We start from the raw sequence: 21,698 nt of genomic DNA on the forward strand, positions 1-21,698 counted from the left end.
CCGGGGTCTGACAGAGAGTGAATCTCCCTCTTCACCGTCCCATCACACACTACTGTGGTCAGACTCAGAGTGAACCACCATCCAAACCGTCCCATCACACGTTCCCGTGGTCAGACACAGAGTGAATATCCCTCTTCACCGTCCCATCACAAAAGCCCGGGGCAGTCACAGAGTGAATCTCCATCCAAACTGTCCCATCACACATTCCCGGGGTAAGACACAAAGTGAATCTCCATCCGCACCGTCCCATCTTAAACCCCTCGGGGTCAGACGCTGAGTGAACCTCCATCCAAACAGTCTCATCACACATTGCCGGGGTCAGACACAGAGTGAATCTCCTTCCACACCATCCTATCACAAATTCCAGGGGTCAGACATAGAGTGAATCTGCATCCACACCTTTCCATCACATACTCCCGGGGTCAGAAACAAAATGAATCTTCCTCCACACCGTCCCATCACACACTCCCGGGGTCTGACACAGAGTGAATCTCCATCCACACCGTCCCATCACAAAAGTGCGGGGTCAGACACAGAGTGAATCTCCATCCACACTGTCCCATCACAAAAGTGAGGGGTCAGACACAGAGTGAATCTCCATCCAAACGGTCCCATCACACTTTCACGGGGTAAGACACAGAGTGAATCTCCATCCACACCGTCCCATCTTAAACCCCTCGGGGTCAGACACTGAGTGAACCTCCATCCAAACCGTCTCATCACACATTGCCGGGGTCAGACACAGAGTGAATCTCCTTCCACACCACCTATCACAAATTCCAGGGGTCAGACACAGAGTGAATCTGCCTCCTCACCGTCCCATCACAAAAGCCCGTGGTCAGACACAGAGTGAATCTCCCTCCTCACCGTCCCATCACATAAGCCCGGGGTCAGACACAGAGTGAATCTCCGTCCAAACCGTCCCATCACACATTCCCGATGTCAGACACAGATTGAAACTCCCTCCACACCATCCCATCACAAATTCCAGGGGTGAGACATAGAGTGAATCTCCATCCACACCGTCCATCACAAACGCCCGGGGTCAGACACAGAGTGAATCTCCCTCCACACAATCCCATCACAAAAGCCCGGGGTCAGACACTGAGTGAATATCCTTCCACACCATCCCATCACAAATTCCAGGGGTCAGACATAGAGTGAATCTGCATCCACACCTTTCCATCACAAACTCCCGGGGTCAGACAAAGAGTAAATCTCCCTCCTCACCGTCCCATCACACACTCCCGGCGTCAGGAACAGAGTGAATCTGCATCCAAACCGTCCCATCACACGTTCCCGGGGTCAGACTCAGAGTGAATCTCCCCCCTCACCGTCCCAACACACACTCCCGGGGTCAGACACAGAGTGAATTTCCAATCATACCGTCCCATCACAAACTCACGGGGTCAGACACAGTGTGAATCTCCCTGCACACCGTCCAATCACAATAGACCGGGGTCAGACACAAAGTGAATCTCCATACACACCGGCCCATCAGAAAAGCCCGGTGTCAGATAGAGATTGAATCTCCATCCAAACCGTCCCATCACACGTTTCCGGGGTCTGACACAGAGTGAATCTCTCTCTTCACCGTCCCATCACACACTCCTGTGGTCAGACTCGGAGTGAACCTCCATCCAAACCGTCTCATCACACGTTCCCGTGGTCAGACACAGAGTGAATCTCCATCCACACCGTCCCATCTTAAACCCCTCGGGGTCAGACACTGAGTGAACCTCCATCCAAACCGTCTCATCACACATTGCCGGGGTCAGACACAGAGTGATTCTCCTTCCACACCATCCTATCACAAATTCCATGGGTCAGACATAGAGTGAATATGCATCCACACCTTTCCATCACATACTCCCGGGGTCAGACAAAGATTAAAGCTCCCTTCTCATCGTCCAATCACAGACTCCCAGGGTCAGACACAGAGTGAATCTCCATCCAAACCGTCCCATCACACATTGCCGATGTCAGACACAGATTGAAACTCCCTCCACACCGTCCATTCACAAATTCCGTGGTCAGACATAGAGTGAAACTGCAACCACACATTTCCATCACAAACTCCCGGGGTCAGAAACAGAGTGAATCTCCCTCCACACCGTCTCATCACACACTCCCGGGGTCTGACACAGAGTATATCTCCATCCACACCGTCCCATCACACTTTCCAGGGGTCAGACACAGAGTGAATCTCCATCCACACCGTCCCATCACAAACTCCCGGGGTCAGACACAGAGTGAATCTCCATCCACACCGGACCATCACAAAAACCCGGGGTCAGACAGAAGGTGAATCTCCATACACACCGGCTCATCATAATTTCCCGGGGTCAGACACAGAGTGAATCTCCATCCAGACCTTCCCATCACAAAAACCCGGGGTCAGACACAAAGTGAATGTCCATCTAAACCGTCCCATCATACTTTCCCTGGGTCAGACTCAGAGTGAATCTCCATCCACACCGTCCCATCACAAAAGCCCGGGGTCAGACACAGAGTGAATCTCCATCCAAAACGTCCCATAACACTTCCCCGCGGTCAGACACAGAGTGAATCCCCATCCAAACCGTCCCATCACACGTTCCCGTGGTCAGACACAGAGTGAATCTCCCTCCTCACCGACCCATCACACACTCCCGGGGTCAGACACAGAGTGAATTTCCAAACACACCGTCCCATCACACACTCCCGGGGTCAGACACAGAGGGAATCTCCATCCACACCGGCCCATCACGAACTCACGGGGTCAGACACAGAGTGAATCTCCCTCCTCACCGACCCATCACACATTCCCGGGGTGAGACACAGAGTGAATCTCCATCCACACCGTCCCATCTTAAACCCCTCGGGGTCAGACACTGAGTGAACCTCCATCCAAACCGTGTCATCACACATTGCCGGGGTCTGACGCAGAGTGAATCTCCTTCCACACCATCCTATCACAAATTCCAGGGGTCAGACACAGAGTGAATCTGCCTCCTCACCGTCCCATCAAACATTGCCGATGTCAGACACAGATTGAAACTCCCTCCACACCATCCCATCACAAATTCCAGGGGTGAGACATAGAGTGAATCTCCATCCACACCGTCCATCACAAACTCCCGGGGTCAGACACAGAGTGAATCTCCCTCCACACAATCCCATCACAAAAGCCCGGGGTCAGACACTGAGTGAATCTCCTTCCACACAATCCCATCACAAATTCCAGGGGTCAGACATAGAGTGAATCTGCATCCACACCTTTCCATCACAAACTCCCGGGGTCAGACAAAGAGTAAATCTCCCTCCTCACCGTCTCATCACACACTCCCGGCGTCAGGAACAGAGTGAATCTGCATCCAAACCGTCCCATCACACGTTCCCGGGGTCAGACACAGAGTGAATCTCCCTCCTCACCGTCCCATCACAAACTCCCGGGGTCAGACACAGTGTGAATCTCCCTCCAAACCGTCCCATCACAATAGACCGGGGTCAGACACAAAGTGAATCTCCATACACACCGGCCCATCTGAAAAGCCCGGGGTCAGATAGAGATTGAATCTCCATCCAAACCGTCCCATCATACGTTCCCGGGGTCTGACAGAGAGTGAATCTCCCTCTTCACCGTCCCATCACACACTACTGTGGTCAGACTCAGAGTGAACCTCCATCCAAACCGTCCCATCACACGTTCCCGTGGTCAGACACAGAGTGAATATCCCTCTTCACCGTCCCATCACAAAAGCCCGGGGCAGTCACAGAGTGAATCTCCATCCAAACTGTCCCATCACACATTCCCGGGGTAAGACACAAAGTGAATCTCCATCCGCACCGTCCCATCTTAAACCCCTCGGGGTCAGACGCTGAGTGAACCTCCATCCAAACCGTCTCATCACACATTGCCGGGGTCAGACACAGAGTGAATCTCCTTCCACACCATCCTATCACAAATTCCAGGGGTCAGACATAGAGTGAATCTGCATCCACACCTTTCCATCACATACTCCCGGGGTCAGAAACAAAATGAATCTTCCTCCACACCGTCCCATCACACACTCCCGGGGTCTGACACAGAGTGAATCTCCATCCACACCGTCCCATCACAAAAGTGCGGGGTCAGACACAGAGTGAATCTCCATCCACACTGTCCCATCACAAAAGTGAGGGGTCAGACACAGAGTGAATCTCCATCCAAACGGTCCCATCACACTTTCACGGGGTAAGACACAGAGTGAATCTCCATCCACACCGTCCCATCTTAAACCCCTCGGGGTCAGACACTGAGTGAACCTCCATCCAAACCGTCTCATCACACATTGCCGGGGTCAGACACAGAGTGAATCTCCTTCCACACCATCCTATCACAAATTCCAGGGGTCAGACACAGAGTGAATCTGCCTCCTCACCGTCCCATCACAAAAGCCCGTGGTCAGACACAGAGTGAATCTCCCTCCTCACCGTCCCATCACATAAGCCCGGGGTCAGACACAGAGTGAATCTCCGTCCAAACCGTCCCATCACACATTCCCGATGTCAGACACAGATTGAAACTCCCTCCACACCATCCCATCACAAATTCCAGGGGTGAGACATAGAGTGAGTCTCCATCCACACCGTCCATCACAAACGCCCGGAGTCAGACACAGAGTGAATCTCCCTCCACACAATCCCATCACAAAAGCCCGGGGTCAGACACTGAGTGAATATCCTTCCACACCATCCCATCACAAATTCCAGGGGTCAGACATAGAGTGAATCTGCATCCACACCTTTCCATCACAAACTCCCGGGGTCAGACAAAGAGTAAATCTCCCTCCTCACCGTCCCATCACACACTCCCGGCGTCAGGAACAGAGTGAATCTGCATCCAAACCGTCCCATCACACGTTCCCGGGGTCAGACTCAGAGTGAATCTCCCCCCTCACCGTCCCAACACACACTCCCGGGGTCAGACACAGAGTGAATTTCCAATCACACCGTCCCATCACAAACTCACGGGGTCAGACACAGTGTGAATCTCCCTGCACACCGTCCAATCACAATAGACCGGGGTCAGACACAAAGTGAATCTCCATACACACCGGTCCATCAGAAAAGCCCGGTGTCAGATAGAGATTGAATCTCCATCCAAACCGTCCCATCACACGTTCCCGGGGTCTGACACAGAGTGAATCTCCCTCATCACCGTCCCATCACACACTCCTGTGGTCAGACTCGGAGTGAACCTCCATCCAAACCGTCTCATCACACGTTCCCGTGGTCAGACACAGAGTGAATCTCCATCCACACCGTCCCATCTTAAACCCCTCGGGGTCAGACACTGAGTGAACCTACATCCAAACCGTCTCATCACACATTGCCGGGGTCAGACACAGAGTGATTCTCCTTCCACACCATCCTATCACAAATTCCAGGGGTCAGACATAGAGTGAATATGCATCCACACCTTTCCATCACATACTCCCGGGGTCAGACAAAGATTAAAGCTCCCTTCTCATCGTCCAATCACAGACTCCCAGGGTCAGACACAGAGTGAATCTCCCTCCTCACCGTTCCATCACAAAAGCCCGGGGTCAGACACAGAGTGAATCTCCATCCAAACCGTCCCATCACACATTGCCGATGTCAGACACAGATTGAAACTCCCTCCACACCGTCCATTCACAAATTCCGTGGTCAGACATAGAGTGAAACTGCAACCACACATTTCCATCACAAACTCCCGGGGTCAGAAACAGAGTGAATCTCCCTCCACACCGTCTCATCACACACTCCCGGGGTCTGACACAGAGTATATCTCCATCCACACCGTCCCATCACACTTTCCAGGGGTCAGACACAGAGTGAATCTCCATCCACACCGTCCCATCACACATTCCCGGGGTAAGATACAGAGTGAATCTCCATCCACACCGTCCCATCTTAAACCCCTCGGGGTCAGACGCTGAGTGAACCTCCATCCAAACCGTCTCATCACACATTGCCGGGGTCAAACACAGAGTGAATCTCCTTCCACACCATCCTATCACAAATTCCAGGGGTCAGACATAGAGTGAATCTGCATCCACACCTTTCCATCACATACTCCCGGGGTCAGAAACAAAATGAATCTTCCTCCACACCGTCCCATCACACACTCCCGGGGTCTGACACAGAGTGAATCTCCATCCACACCGTCCCATCACAAAAGTGCGGGGTCAGACACAGAGTGAATCTCCATCCACACTGTCCCATCACAAAAGTGCGGGGTCAGACACAGAGTGAATCTCCATCCAAACGGTCCCATCACACTTTCACGGGGTAAGACACAGAGTGAATCTCCATCCACACCGTCCCATCTTAAACCCCTCGGGGTCAGACACTGAGTGAACCTCCATCCAAACCGTCTCATCACACATTGCCGGGGTCAGACACAGAGTGAATCTCCTTCCACACCATCCTATCACAAATTCCAGGGGTCAGACACAGAGTGAATCTGCCTCCTCACCGTCCCATCACAAAAGCCCGTGGTCAGACACAGAGTGAATCTCCCTCCTCACCGTCCCATCACATAAGCCCGGGGTCAGACACAGAGTGAATCTCCGTCCAAACCGTCCCATCACACATTCCCGATGTCAGACACAGATTGAAACTCCCTCCACACCATCCCATCACAAATTCCAGGGGTGAGACATAGAGTGAATCTCCATTCACACCGTCCATCACAAACGCCCGGGGTCAGACACAGAGTGAATCTCCCTCCACACAATCCCATCACAAAAGCCCGGGGTCAGACACTGAGTGAATATCCTTCCACACCATCCCATCACAAATTCCAGGGGTCAGACATAGAGTGAATCTGCATCCACACCTTTCCATCACAAACTCCCGGGGTCAGACAAAGAGTAAATCTCCCTCCTCACCGTCCCATCACACACTCCCGGCGTCAGGAACAGAGTGAATCTGCATCCAAACCGTCCGATCACACGTTCCCGGGGTCAGACTCAGAGTGAATCTCCCCCCTCACCGTCCCAACACACACTCCCGGGGTCAGACACAGAGTGAATTTCCAATCACACCGTCCCATCACAAACTCACGGGGTCAGACACAGTGTGAATCTCCCTGCACACCGTCCAATCACAATAGACCGGGGTCAGACACAAAGTGAATCTCCATACACACCGGCCCATCAGAAAAGCCCGGTGTCAGATAGAGATTGAATCTCCATCCAAACCGTCCCATCACACGTTTCCGGGGTCTGACACAGAGTGAATCTCCCTCTTCACCGTCCCATCACACACTCCTGTGGTCAGACTCGGAGTGAACCTCCATCCAAACCGTCTCATCACACGTTCCCGTGGTCAGACACAGAGTGAATCTCCATCCACACCGTCCCATCTTAAACCCCTCGGGGTCAGACACTGAGTGAACCTCCATCCAAACCGTCTCATCACACATTGCCGGGGTCAGACACAGAGTGATTCTCCTTCCACACCATCCTATCACAAATTCCAGGGGTCAGACATAGAGTGAATATGCATCCACACCTTTCCATCACATACTCCCGGGGTCAGACAAAGATTAAAGCTCCCTTCTCATCGTCCAATCACAGACTCCCAGGGTCAGACACAGAGTGAATCTCCATCCAAACCGTCCCATCACACATTGCCGATGTCAGACACAGATTGAAACTCCCTCCACACCGTCCATTCACAAATTCCGTGGTCAGACATAGAGTGAAACTGCAACCACACATTTCCATCACAAACTCCCGGGGTCAGAAACAGAGTGAATCTCCCTCCACACCGTATCATCACACACTCCCGGGGTCTGACACAGAGTATATCTCCATCCACACCGTCCCATCACACTTTCCAGGGGTCAGACACAGAGTGAATCTCCATCCACACCGTCCCATCACAAACTCCCGGGGTCAGACACAGAGTGAATCTCCATCCACACCGGACCATCACAAAAACCCGGGGTCAGACAGAAGGTGAATCTCCATACACACCGGCCCATCATAATTTCCCGGGGTCAGACACAGAGTGAATCTCCATCCAGACCTACCCATCACAAAAACCCGGGGTCAGACACAAAGTGAATGTCCATCCAAACCGTCCCATCATACTTTCCCTGGGTCAGACTCAGAGTGAATCTCCATCCACACCGTCCCATCACAAAAGCCCGGGGTCAGACACAGAGTGAATCTCCATCCAAAACGTCCCATAACACTTCCCCGCGGTCAGACACAGAGTGAATCCCCATCCAAACCGTCCCATCACAATCTCCCGGGGTCAGACACAGAGTGAATCTCCCTCCACACAAACCCATCACAAAAGCCTGGGGTCAGACACTGAGTGAACCTCCATCCAAACCGTCCCATCACACAATACCGTGGTCAGACACAGAGTGAATCTGCATCCAATCCGTCCCATCACACGTTCCCGTGGTCAGACACAGAGTGAATCTCCCTCCTCACCGACCCATCACACACTCCCGGGGTCAGACACAGAGTGAATTTCCAAACACACCGTCCCATCACACACTCCCGGGGTCAGACACAGAGGGAATCTCCATCCACACCGGCCCATCACGAACTCACGGGGTCAGACACAGAGTGAATCTCCCTACTCACCGTCCCATCACAAAAGCCCGGGGTCAGACACAGAGTGAATCTCCCTCCACACCGTCCCATCAGAAAAGCCCGGGGTCAGACAGATATTGAATCTCCCTCCTCACCGTCCCATCACAAAAGCACTGGGTCAGACATAGAGTGAATCTCCCTCCTCACCTTCACATCACAAAAGCCCGGGGTCAGGGACAGAGTGAATCTCCCTCCACCGCGTCCAATCACAAATTCCGTGGTCAGACATAGAGTGAATCTGCATCCACACATTTCCATCACAAACTCCCGGTGTCAGAAACAGAGTGAATCTCCATCCACACTGTCCCATCACAAAAGTGCGGGGTCAGACACAGAGTGAATCTCCATACAAACGGTCCAATCACACTTTCACGGGGTCAGACACAGAGTGAATCTCCCTCCACACAATCCCATCACAAAAGCCCGGGGTCAGACACTCAGTGAACCTGCATCCAAACCGTCCCATCACACATTGCCCGTGGTCAGACACAGAGTTAATCTCCTTCCACACCATCCCATCACAAATTCCAGGGGTCAGACATAGAGTGAAACTGCATCCACACCTTTCCATCACACATTGCCGTGGTCAGACACAGAGTGAATTTCCTTCCACACCATCCCATCACAAATTCCAGGGGTGAGACATAGTGTGAATCTCCATCCACACCGTCCATCACAAACTCCCGGGGTCAGACACAGAGTGAATCTCCCTCCACACAATCCCATCACAAAAGCCCGGGGTCAGACACTGAGTGAATCTCCTTCCACACCTTTCCGTCACAAACTCCCGGGGTCAGACAAAGAGTAAATCTCCCTCCTCACCGTCCCATCACACACTCCCGGCGTCAGGAACAGAGTGAATCTGCATCCAAACCGTCCCATCACACGTTCCCGGGGTCAGACACAGAGTGAATCTCCCTCCTCACCGTCCCATCACAAACTCCCGGGGTCAGACACAGTGTGAATCTCCCTCCAAACCGTCCCATCACAATAGACCGGGGTCAGACACAAAGTGAATCTCCATACACACCGGCCCATCTGAAAAGCCCGGGGTCAGATAGAGATTGAATCTCCATCCAAACCGTCCCATCATACGTTCCCGGGGTCTGACAGAGAGTGAATCTCCCTCTTCACCGTCCCATCACACACTACTGTGGTCAGACTCAGAGTGAACCTCCATCCAAACCGTCCCATCACACGTTCCCGTGGTCAGACACAGAGTGAATATCCCTCTTCACCGTCCCATCACAAAAGCCCGGGGCAGTCACAGAGTGAATCTCCATCCAAACTGTCCCATCACACATTCCCGGGGTAAGACACAAAGTGAATCTCCATCCGCACCGTCCCATCTTAAACCCCTCGGGGTCAGACGCTGAGTGAACCTCCATCCAAACCGTCTCATCACACATTGCCGGGGTCAGACACAGAGTGAATCTCCTTCCACACCATCCTATCACAAATTCCAGGGGTCAGACATAGAGTGAATCTGCATCCACACCTTTCCATCACATACTCCCGGGGTCAGAAACAAAATGAATCTTCCTCCACACCGTCCCATCACACACTCCCGGGGTCTGACACAGAGTGAATCTCCATCCACACCGTCCCATCACAAAAGTGCGGGGTCAGACACAGAGTGAATCTCCATCCACACTGTCCCATCACAAAAGTGAGGGGTCAGACACAGAGTGAATCTCCATCCAAACGGTCCCATCACACTTTCACGGGGTAAGACACAGAGTGAATCTCCATCCACACCGTCCCATCTTAAACCCCTCGGGGTCAGACACTGAGTGAACCTCCATCCAAACCGTCTCATCACACATTGCCGGGGTCAGACACAGAGTGAATCTCCTTCCACACCATCCTATCACAAATTCCAGGGGTCAGACACAGAGTGAATCTGCCTCCTCACCGTCCCATCACAAAAGCCCGTGGTCAGACACAGAGTGAATCTCCCTCCTCACCGTCCCATCACATAAGCCCGGGGTCAGACACAGAGTGAATCTCCGTCCAAACCGTCCCATCACACATTCCCGATGTCAGACACAGATTGAAACTCCCTCCACACCTCCCATCACAAATTCCAGGGGTGAGACATAGAGTGAATCTCCATCCACACCGTCCATCACAAACGCCCGGAGTCAGACACAGAGTGAATCTCCCTCCACACAATCCCATCACAAAAGCCCGGGGTCAGACACTGAGTGAATATCCTTCCACACCATCCCATCACAAATTCCAGGGGTCAGACATAGAGTGAATCTGCATCCACACCTTTCCATCACAAACTCCCGGGGTCAGACAAAGAGTAAATCTCCCTCCTCACCGTCCCATCACACACTCCCGGCGTCAGGAACAGAGTGAATCTGCATCCAAACCGTCCCATCACACGTTCCCGGGGTCAGACTCAGAGTGAATCTCCCCCCTCACCGTCCCAACACACACTCCCGGGGTCAGACACAGAGTGAATTTCCAATCACACCGTCCCATCACAAACTCACGGGGTCAGACACAGTGTGAATCTCCCTGCACACCGTCCAATCACAATAGACCGGGGTCAGACACAAAGTGAATCTCCATACACACCGGTCCATCAGAAAAGCCCGGTGTCAGATAGAGATTGAATCTCCATCCAAACCGTCCCATCACACGTTCCCGGGGTCTGACACAGAGTGAATCTCCCTCATCACCGTCCCATCACACACTCCTGTGGTCAGACTCGGAGTGAACCTCCATCCAAACCGTCTCATCACACGTTCCCGTGGTCAGACACAGAGTGAATCTCCATCCACACCGTCCCATCTTAAACCCCTCGGGGTCAGACACTGAGTGAACCTACATCCAAACCGTCTCATCACACATTGCCGGGGTCAGACACAGAGTGATTCTCCTTCCACACCATCCTATCACAAATTCCAGGGGTCAGACATAGAGTGAATATGCATCCACACCTTTCCATCACATACTCCCGGGGTCAGACAAAGATTAAAGCTCCCTTCTCATCGTCCAATCACAGACTCCCAGGGTCAGACACAGAGTGAATCTCCCTCCTCACCGTTCCATCACAAAAGCCCGGGGTCAGACACAGAGTGAATCTCCATCCAAACCGTCCCATCACACATTGCCGATGTCAGACACAGATTGAAACTCCCTCCACACCGTCCATTCACAAATTCCGTGGTCAGACATAGAGTGAAACTGCAACCACACATTTCCATCACAAACTCCCGGGGTCAGAAACAGAGTGAATCTCCCTCCACACCGTCTCATCACACACTCCCGGGGTCTGACACAGAGTATATCTCCATCCACACCGTCCCATCACACTTTCCAGGGGTCAGACACAGAGTGAATCTCCATCCACACCGTCCCATCACACATTCCCGGGGTAAGATACAGAGTGAATCTCCATCCACACCGTCCCATCTTAAACCCCTCGGGGTCAGACGCTGAGTGAACCTCCATCCAAACCGTCTCATCACACATTGCCGGGGTCAAACACAGAGTGAATCTCCTTCCACACCATCCTATCACAAATTCCAGGGGTCAGACATAGAGTGAATCTGCATCCACACCTTTCCATCACATACTCCCGGGGTCAGAAACAAAATGAATCTTCCTCCACACCGTCCCATCACACACTCCCGGGGTCTGACACAGAGTGAATCTCCATCCACACCGTCCCATCACAAAAGTGCGGGGTCAGACACAGAGTGAATCTCCATCCACACTGTCCCATCACAAAAGTGCGGGGTCAGACACAGAGTGAATCTCCATCCAAACGGTCCCATCACACTTTCACGGGGTAAGACACAGAGTGAATCTCCATCCACACCGTCCCATCTTAAACCCCTCGGGGTCAGACACTGAGTGAACCTCCATCCAAACCGTCTCATCACACATTGCCGGGGTCAGACACAGAGTGAATCTCCTTCCACACCATCCTATCACAAATTCCAGGGGTCAGACACAGAGTGAATCTGCCTCCTCACCGTCCCATCACAAAAGCCCGTGGTCAGACACAGAGTGAATCTCCCTCCTCACCGTCCCATCACATAAGCCCGGGGTCAGACACAGAGTGAATCTCCGTCCAAACCGTCCCATCACACATTCCCGATGTCAGACACAGATTGAAACTCCCTCCACACCATCCCATCACAAATTCCAGGGGTGAGACATAGAGTGAATCTCCATTCACACCGTCCATCACAAACGCCCGGGGTCAGACACAGAGTGAATCTCCCTCCACACAATCCCATCACAAAAGCCCGGGGTCAGACACTGAGTGAATATCCTTCCACACCATCCCATCACAAATTCCAGGGGTCAGACATAGAGTGAATCTGCATCCACACCTTTCCATCACAAACTCCCGGGGTCAGACAAAGAGTAAATCTCCCTCCTCACCGTCCCATCACACACTCCCGGCGTCAGGAACAGAGTGAATCTGCATCCAAACCGTCCGATCACACGTTCCCGGGGTCAGACTCAGAGTGAATCTCCCCCCTCACCGTCCCAACACACACTCCCGGGGTCAGACACAGAGTGAATTTCCAATCACACCGTCCCATCACAAACTCACGGGGTCAGACACAGTGTGAATCTCCCTGCACACCGTCCAATCACAATAGACCGGGGTCAGACACAAAGTGAATCTCCATACACACCGGCCCATCAGAAAAGCCCGGTGTCAGATAGAGATTGAATCTCCATCCAAACCGTCCCATCACACGTTTCCGGGGTCTGACACAGAGTGAATCTCCCTCTTCACCGTCCCATCACACACTCCTGTGGTCAGACTCGGAGTGAACCTCCATCCAAACCGTCTCATCACACGTTCCCGTGGTCAGACACAGAGTGAATCTCCATCCACACCGTCCCATCTTAAACCCCTCGGGGTCAGACACTGAGTGAACCTCCATCCAAACCGTCTCATCACACATTGCCGGGGTCAGACACAGAGTGATTCTCCTTCCACACCATCCTATCACAAATTCCAGGGGTCAGACATAGAGTGAATATGCATCCACACCTTTCCATCACATACTCCCGGGGTCAGACAAAGATTAAAGCTCCCTTCTCATCGTCCAATCACAGACTCCCAGGGTCAGACACAGAGTGAATCTCCATCCAAACCGTCCCATCACACATTGCCGATGTCAGACACAGATTGAAACTCCCTCCACACCGTCCATTCACAAATTCCGTGGTCAGACATAGAGTGAAACTGCAACCACACATTTCCATCACAAACTCCCGGGGTCAGAAACAGAGTGAATCTCCCTCCACACCGTATCATCACACACTCCCGGGGTCTGACACAGAGTATATCTCCATCCACACCGTCCCATCACACTTTCCAGGGGTCAGACACAGAGTGAATCTCCATCCACACCGTCCCATCACAAACTCCCGGGGTCAGACACAGAGTGAATCTCCATCCACACCGGACCATCACAAAAACCCGGGGTCAGACAGAAGGTGAATCTCCATACACACCGGCCCATCATAATTTCCCGGGGTCAGACACAGAGTGAATCTCCATCCAGACCTACCCATCACAAAAACCCGGGGTCAGACACAAAGTGAATGTCCATCCAAACCGTCCCATCATACTTTCCCTGGGTCAGACTCAGAGTGAATCTCCATCCACACCGTCCCATCACAAAAGCCCGGGGTCAGACACAGAGTGAATCTCCATCCAAAACGTCCCATAACACTTCCCCGCGGTCAGACACAGAGTGAATCCCCATCCAAACCGTCCCATCACAATCTCCCGGGGTCAGACACAGAGTGAATCTCCCTCCACACAAACCCATCACAAAAGCCTGGGGTCAGACACTGAGTGAACCTCCATCCAAACCGTCCCATCACACAATACCGTGGTCAGACACAGAGTGAATCTGCATCCAATCCGTCCCATCACACGTTCCCGTGGTCAGACACAGAGTGAATCTCCCTCCTCACCGACCCATCACACACTCCCGGGGTCAGACACAGAGTGAATTTCCAAACACACCGTCCCATCACACACTCCCGGGGTCAGACACAGAGGGAATCTCCATCCACACCGGCCCATCACGAACTCACGGGGTCAGACACAGAGTGAATCTCCCTACTCACCGTCCCATCACAAAAGCCCGGGGTCAGACACAGAGTGAATCTCCCTCCACACCGTCCCATCAGAAAAGCCCGGGGTCAGACAGATATTGAATCTCCCTCCTCACCGTCCCATCACAAAAGCACTGGGTCAGACATAGAGTGAATCTCCCTCCTCACCTTCACATCACAAAAGCCCGGGGTCAGGGACAGAGTGAATCTCCCTCCACCGCGTCCAATCACAAATTCCGTGGTCAGACATAGAGTGAATCTGCATCCACACATTTCCATCACAAACTCCCGGTGTCAGAAACAGAGTGAATCTCCATCCACACTGTCCCATCACAAAAGTGCGGGGTCAGACACAGAGTGAATCTCCATACAAACGGTCCAATCACACTTTCACGGGGTCAGACACAGAGTGAATCTCCCTCCACACAATCCCATCACAAAAGCCCGGGGTCAGACACTCAGTGAACCTGCATCCAAACCGTCCCATCACACATTGCCCGTGGTCAGACACAGAGTTAATCTCCTTCCACACCATCCCATCACAAATTCCAGGGGTCAGACATAGAGTGAAACTGCATCCACACCTTTCCATCACACATTGCCGTGGTCAGACACAGAGTGAATTTCCTTCCACACCATCCCATCACAAATTCCAGGGGTGAGACATAGTGTGAATCTCCATCCACACCGTCCATCACAAACTCCCGGGGTCAGACACAGAGTGAATCTCCCTCCACACAATCCCATCACAAAAGCCCGGGGTCAGACACTGAGTGAATCTCCTTCCACACCTTTCCGTCACAAACTCCCGGGGTCAGACAAAGAGTAAATCTCCCTCCTCACCGTCCCATCACACACTCCCGGCGTCAGGAACAGAGTGAATCTGCATCCAAACCGTCCCATCACACGTTCCCGGGGTCAGACACAGAGTGAATCTCCCTCCTCACCGTCCCATCACAAACTCCCGGGGTCAGACACAGTGTGAATCTCCCTCCAAACCGTCCCATCACAATAGACCGGGGTCAGACACAAAGTGAATCTCCATACACACCGGCCCATCTGAAAAGCCCGGGGTCAGATAGAGATTGAATCTCCATCCAAACCGTCCCATCATACGTTCCCGGGGTCTGACAGAGAGTGAATCTCCCTCTTCACCGTCCCATCACACACTACTGTGGTCAGACTCAGAGTGAACCTCCATCCAAACCGTCCCATCACACGTTCCCGTGGTCAGACACAGAGTGAATATCCCTCTTCACCGTCCCATCACAAAAGCCCGGGGCAGTCACAGAGTGAATCTCCATCCAAACTGTCCCATCACACATTCCCGGGGTAAGACACAAAGTGAATCTCCATCCGCACCGTCCCATCTTAAACCCCTCGGGGTCAGACGCTGAGTGAACCTCCATCCAAACCGTCTCATCACACATTGCCGGGGTCAGACACAGAGTGAATCTCCTTCCACACCATCCTATCACAAATTCCAGGGGTCAGACATAGAGTGAATCTGCATCCACACCTTTCCATCACATACTCCCGGGGTCAGAAACAAAATGAATCTTCCTCCACACCGTCCCATCACACACTCCCGGGGTCTGACACAGAGTGAATCTCCATCCACACCGTCCCATCACAAAAGTGCGGGGTCAGACACAGAGTGAATCTCCATCCACACTGTCCCATCACAAAAGTGAGGGGTCAGACACAGAGTGAATCTCCATCCAAACGGTCCCATCACACTTTCACGGGGTAAGACACAGAGTGAATCTCCATCCACACCGTCCCATCTTAAACCCCTCGGGGTCAGACACTGAGTGAACCTCCATCCAAACCGTCTCATCACACATTGCCGGGGTCAGACACAGAGTGAATCTCCTTCCACACCATCCTATCACAAATTCCAGGGGTCAGACACAGAGTGAATCTGCCTCCTCACCGTCCCATCACAAAAGCCCGTGGTCAGACACAGAGTGAATCTCCCTCCTCACCGTCCCATCACATAAGCCCGGGGTCAGACACAGAGTGAATCTCCGTCCAAACCGTCCCATCACACATTCCCGATGTCAGACACAGATTGAAACTCCCTCCACACCTCCCATCACAAATTCCAGGGGTGAGACATAGAGTGAATCTCCATCCACACCGTCCATCACAAACGCCCGGAGTCAGACACAGAGTGAATCTCCCTCCACACAATCCCATCACAAAAGCCCGGGGTCAGACACTGAGTGAATATCCTTCCACACCATCCCATCACAAATTCCAGGGGTCAGACATAGAGTGAATCTGCATCCACACCTTTCCATCACAAACTCCCGGGGTCAGACAAAGAGTAAATCTCCCTCCTCACCGTCCCATCACACACTCCCGGCGTCAGGAACAGAGTGAATCTGCATCCAAACCGTCCCATCACACGTTCCCGGGGTCAGACTCAGAGTGAATCTCCCCCCTCACCGTCCCAACACACACTCCCGGGGTCAGACACAGAGTGAATTTCCAATCACACCGTCCCATCACAAACTCACGGGGTCAGACACAGTGTGAATCTCCCTGCACACCGTCCAATCACAATAGACCGGGGTCAGACACAAAGTGAATCTCCATACACACCGGTCCATCAGAAAAGCCCGGTGTCAGATAGAGATTGAATCTCCATCCAAACCGTCCCATCACACGTTCCCGGGGTCTGACACAGAGTGAATCTCCCTCATCACCGTCCCATCACACACTCCTGTGGTCAGACTCGGAGTGAACCTCCATCCAAACCGTCTCATCACACGTTCCCGTGGTCAGACACAGAGTGAATCTCCATCCACACCGTCCCATCTTAAACCCCTCGGGGTCAGACACTGAGTGAACCTACATCCAAACCGTCTCATCACACATTGCCGGGGTCAGACACAGAGTGATTCTCCTTCCACACCATCCTATCACAAATTCCAGGGGTCAGACATAGAGTGAATATGCATCCACACCTTTCCATCACATACTCCCGGGGTCAGACAAAGATTAAAGCTCCCTTCTCATCGTCCAATCACAGACTCCCAGGGTCAGACACAGAGTGAATCTCCCTCCTCACCGTTCCATCACAAAAGCCCGGGGTCAGACACAGAGTGAATCTCCATCCAAACCGTCCCATCACACATTGCCGATGTCAGACACAGATTGAAACTCCCTCCACACCGTCCATTCACAAATTCCGTGGTCAGACATAGAGTGAAACTGCAACCACACATTTCCATCACAAACTCCCGGGGTCAGAAACAGAGTGAATCTCCCTCCACACCGTCTCATCACACACTCCCGGGGTCTGACACAGAGTATATCTCCATCCACACCGTCCCATCACACTTTCCAGGGGTCAGACACAGAGTGAATCTCCATCCACACCGTCCCATCACACATTCCCGGGGTAAGATACAGAGTGAATCTCCATCCACACCGTCCCATCTTAAACCCCTCGGGGTCAGACGCTGAGTGAACCTCCATCCAAACCGTCTCATCACACATTGCCGGGGTCAAACACAGAGTGAATCTCCTTCCACACCATCCTATCACAAATTCCAGGGGTCAGACATAGAGTGAATCTGCATCCACACCTTTCCATCACATACTCCCGGGGTCAGAAACAAAATGAATCTTCCTCCACACCGTCCCATCACACACTCCCGGGGTCTGACACAGAGTGAATCTCCATCCACACCGTCCCATCACAAAAGTGCGGGGTCAGACACAGAGTGAATCTCCATCCACACTGTCCCATCACAAAAGTGCGGGGTCAGACACAGAGTGAATCTCCATCCAAACGGTCCCATCACACTTTCACGGGGTAAGACACAGAGTGAATCTCCATCCACACCGTCCCATCTTAAACCCCTCGGGGTCAGACACTGAGTGAACCTCCATCCAAACCGTCTCATCACACATTGCCGGGGTCAGACACAGAGTGAATCTCCTTCCACACCATCCTATCACAAATTCCAGGGGTCAGACACAGAGTGAATCTGCCTCCTCACCGTCCCATCACAAAAGCCCGTGGTCAGACACAGAGTGAATCTCCCTCCTCACCGTCCCATCACATAAGCCCGGGGTCAGACACAGAGTGAATCTCCGTCCAAACCGTCCCATCACACATTCCCGATGTCAGACACAGATTGAAACTCCCTCCACACCATCCCATCACAAATTCCAGGGGTGAGACATAGAGTGAATCTCCATTCACACCGTCCATCACAAACGCCCGGGGTCAGACACAGAGTGAATCTCCCTCCACACAATCCCATCACAAAAGCCCGGGGTCAGACACTGAGTGAATATCCTTCCACACCATCCCATCACAAATTCCAGGGGTCAGACATAGAGTGAATCTGCATCCACACCTTTCCATCACAAACTCCCGGGGTCAGACAAAGAGTAAATCTCCCTCCTCACCGTCCCATCACACACTCCCGGCGTCAGGAACAGAGTGAATCTGCATCCAAACCGTCCGATCACACGTTCCCGGGGTCAGACTCAGAGTGAATCTCCCCCCTCACCGTCCCAACACACACTCCCGGGGTCAGACACAGAGTGAATTTCCAATCACACCGTCCCATCACAAACTCACGGGGTCAGACACAGTGTGAATCTCCCTGCACACCGTCCAATCACAATAGACCGGGGTCAGACACAAAGTGAATCTCCATACACACCGGCCCATCAGAAAAGCCCGGTGTCAGATAGAGATTGAATCTCCATCCAAACCGTCCCATCACACGTTTCCGGGGTCTGACACAGAGTGAATCTCCCTCTTCACCGTCCCATCACACACTCCTGTGGTCAGACTCGGAGTGAACCTCCATCCAAACCGTCTCATCACACGTTCCCGTGGTCAGACACAGAGTGAATCTCCATCCACACCGTCCCATCTTAAACCCCTCGGGGTCAGACACTGAGTGAACCTCCATCCAAACCGTCTCATCACACATTGCCGGGGTCAGACACAGAGTGATTCTCCTTCCACACCATCCTATCACAAATTCCAGGGGTCAGACATAGAGTGAATATGCATCCACACCTTTCCATCACATACTCCCGGGGTCAGACAAAGATTAAAGCTCCCTTCTCATCGTCCAATCACAGACTCCCAGGGTCAGACACAGAGTGAATCTCCATCCAAACCGTCCCATCACACATTGCCGATGTCAGACACAGATTGAAACTCCCTCCACACCGTCCATTCACAAATTCCGTGGTCAGACATAGAGTGAAACTGCAACCACACATTTCCATCACAAACTCCCGGGGTCAGAAACACAGTGAATCTCCCTCCACACCGTATCATCACACACTCCCGGGGTCTGACACAGAGTATATCTCCATCCACACCGTCCCATCACACTTTCCAGGGGTCAGACACAGAGTGAATCTCCATCCACACCGTCCCATCACAAACTCCCGGGGTCAGACACAGAGTGAATCTCCATCCACACCGGACCATCACAAAAACCCGGGGTCAGACAGAAGGTGAATCTCCATACACACCGGCCCATCATAATTTCCCGGGGTCAGACACAGAGTGAATCTCCATCCAGACCTACCCATCACAAAAACCCGGGGTCAGACACAAAGTGAATGTCCATCCAAACCGTCCCATCATACTTTCCCTGGGTCAGACTCAGAGTGAATCTCCATCCACACCGTCCCATCACAAAAGCCCGGGGTCAGACACAGAGTGAATCTCCATCCAAAACGTCCCATAACACTTCCCCGCGGTCAGACACAGAGTGAATCCCCATCCAAACCGTCCCATCACAATCTCCCGGGGTCAGACACAGAGTGAATCTCCCTCCACACAAACCCATCACAAAAGCCTGGGGTCAGACACTGAGTGAACCTCCATCCAAACCGTCCCATCACACAATACCGTGGTCAGACACAGAGTGAATCTGCATCCAATCCGTCCCATCACACGTTCCCGTGGTCAGACACAGAGTGAATCTCCCTCCTCACCGACCCATCACACACTCCCGGGGTCAGACACAGAGTGAATTTCCAAACACACCGTCCCATCACACACTCCCGGGGTCAGACACAGAGGGAATCTCCATCCACACCGGCCCATCACGAACTCACGGGGTCAGACACAGAGTGAATCTCCCTACTCACCGTCCCATCACAAAAGCCCGGGGTCAGACACAGAGTGAATCTCCCTCCACACCGTCCCATCAGAAAAGCCCGGGGTCAGACAGATATTGAATCTCCCTCCTCACCGTCCCATCACAAAAGCACTGGGTCAGACATAGAGTGAATCTCCCTCCTCACCTTCACATCACAAAAGCCCGGGGTCAGGGACAGAGTGAATCTCCCTCCACCGCGTCCAATCACAAATTCCGTGGTCAGACATAGAGTGAATCTGCATCCACACATTTCCATCACAAACTCCCGGTGTCAGAAACAGAGTGAATCTCCATCCACACTGTCCCATCACAAAAGTGCGGGGTCAGACACAGAGTGAATCTCCATACAAACGGTCCAATCACACTTTCACGGGGTCAGACACAGAGTGAATCTCCCTCCACACAATCCCATCACAAAAGCCCGGGGTCAGACACTCAGTGAACCTGCATCCAAACCGTCCCATCACACATTGCCCGGGGTCAGACACAGAGTTAATCTCCTTCCACACCATCCCATCACAAATTCCAGGGGTCAGACATAGAGTGAAACTGCATCCACACCTTTCCATCACACATTGCCGTGGTCAGACACAGAGTGAATTTCCTTCCACACCATCCCATCACAAATTCCAGGGGTGAGACATAGTGTGAATCTCCATCCACACCGTCCATCACAAACTCCCGGGGTCAGACACAGAGTGAATCTCCCTCCACACAATCCCATCACAAAAGCCCGGGGTCAGACACTGAGTGAATCTCCTTCCACACCTTTCCGTCACAAACTCCCGGGGTCAGACAAAGA

The sequence above is a fragment of the Hemitrygon akajei genome, unplaced genomic scaffold (assembly GCF_048418815.1).
Source record: "Hemitrygon akajei unplaced genomic scaffold, sHemAka1.3 Scf000062, whole genome shotgun sequence".
In the NCBI taxonomy this organism is placed as follows: domain Eukaryota; kingdom Metazoa; phylum Chordata; class Chondrichthyes; order Myliobatiformes; family Dasyatidae; genus Hemitrygon; species Hemitrygon akajei.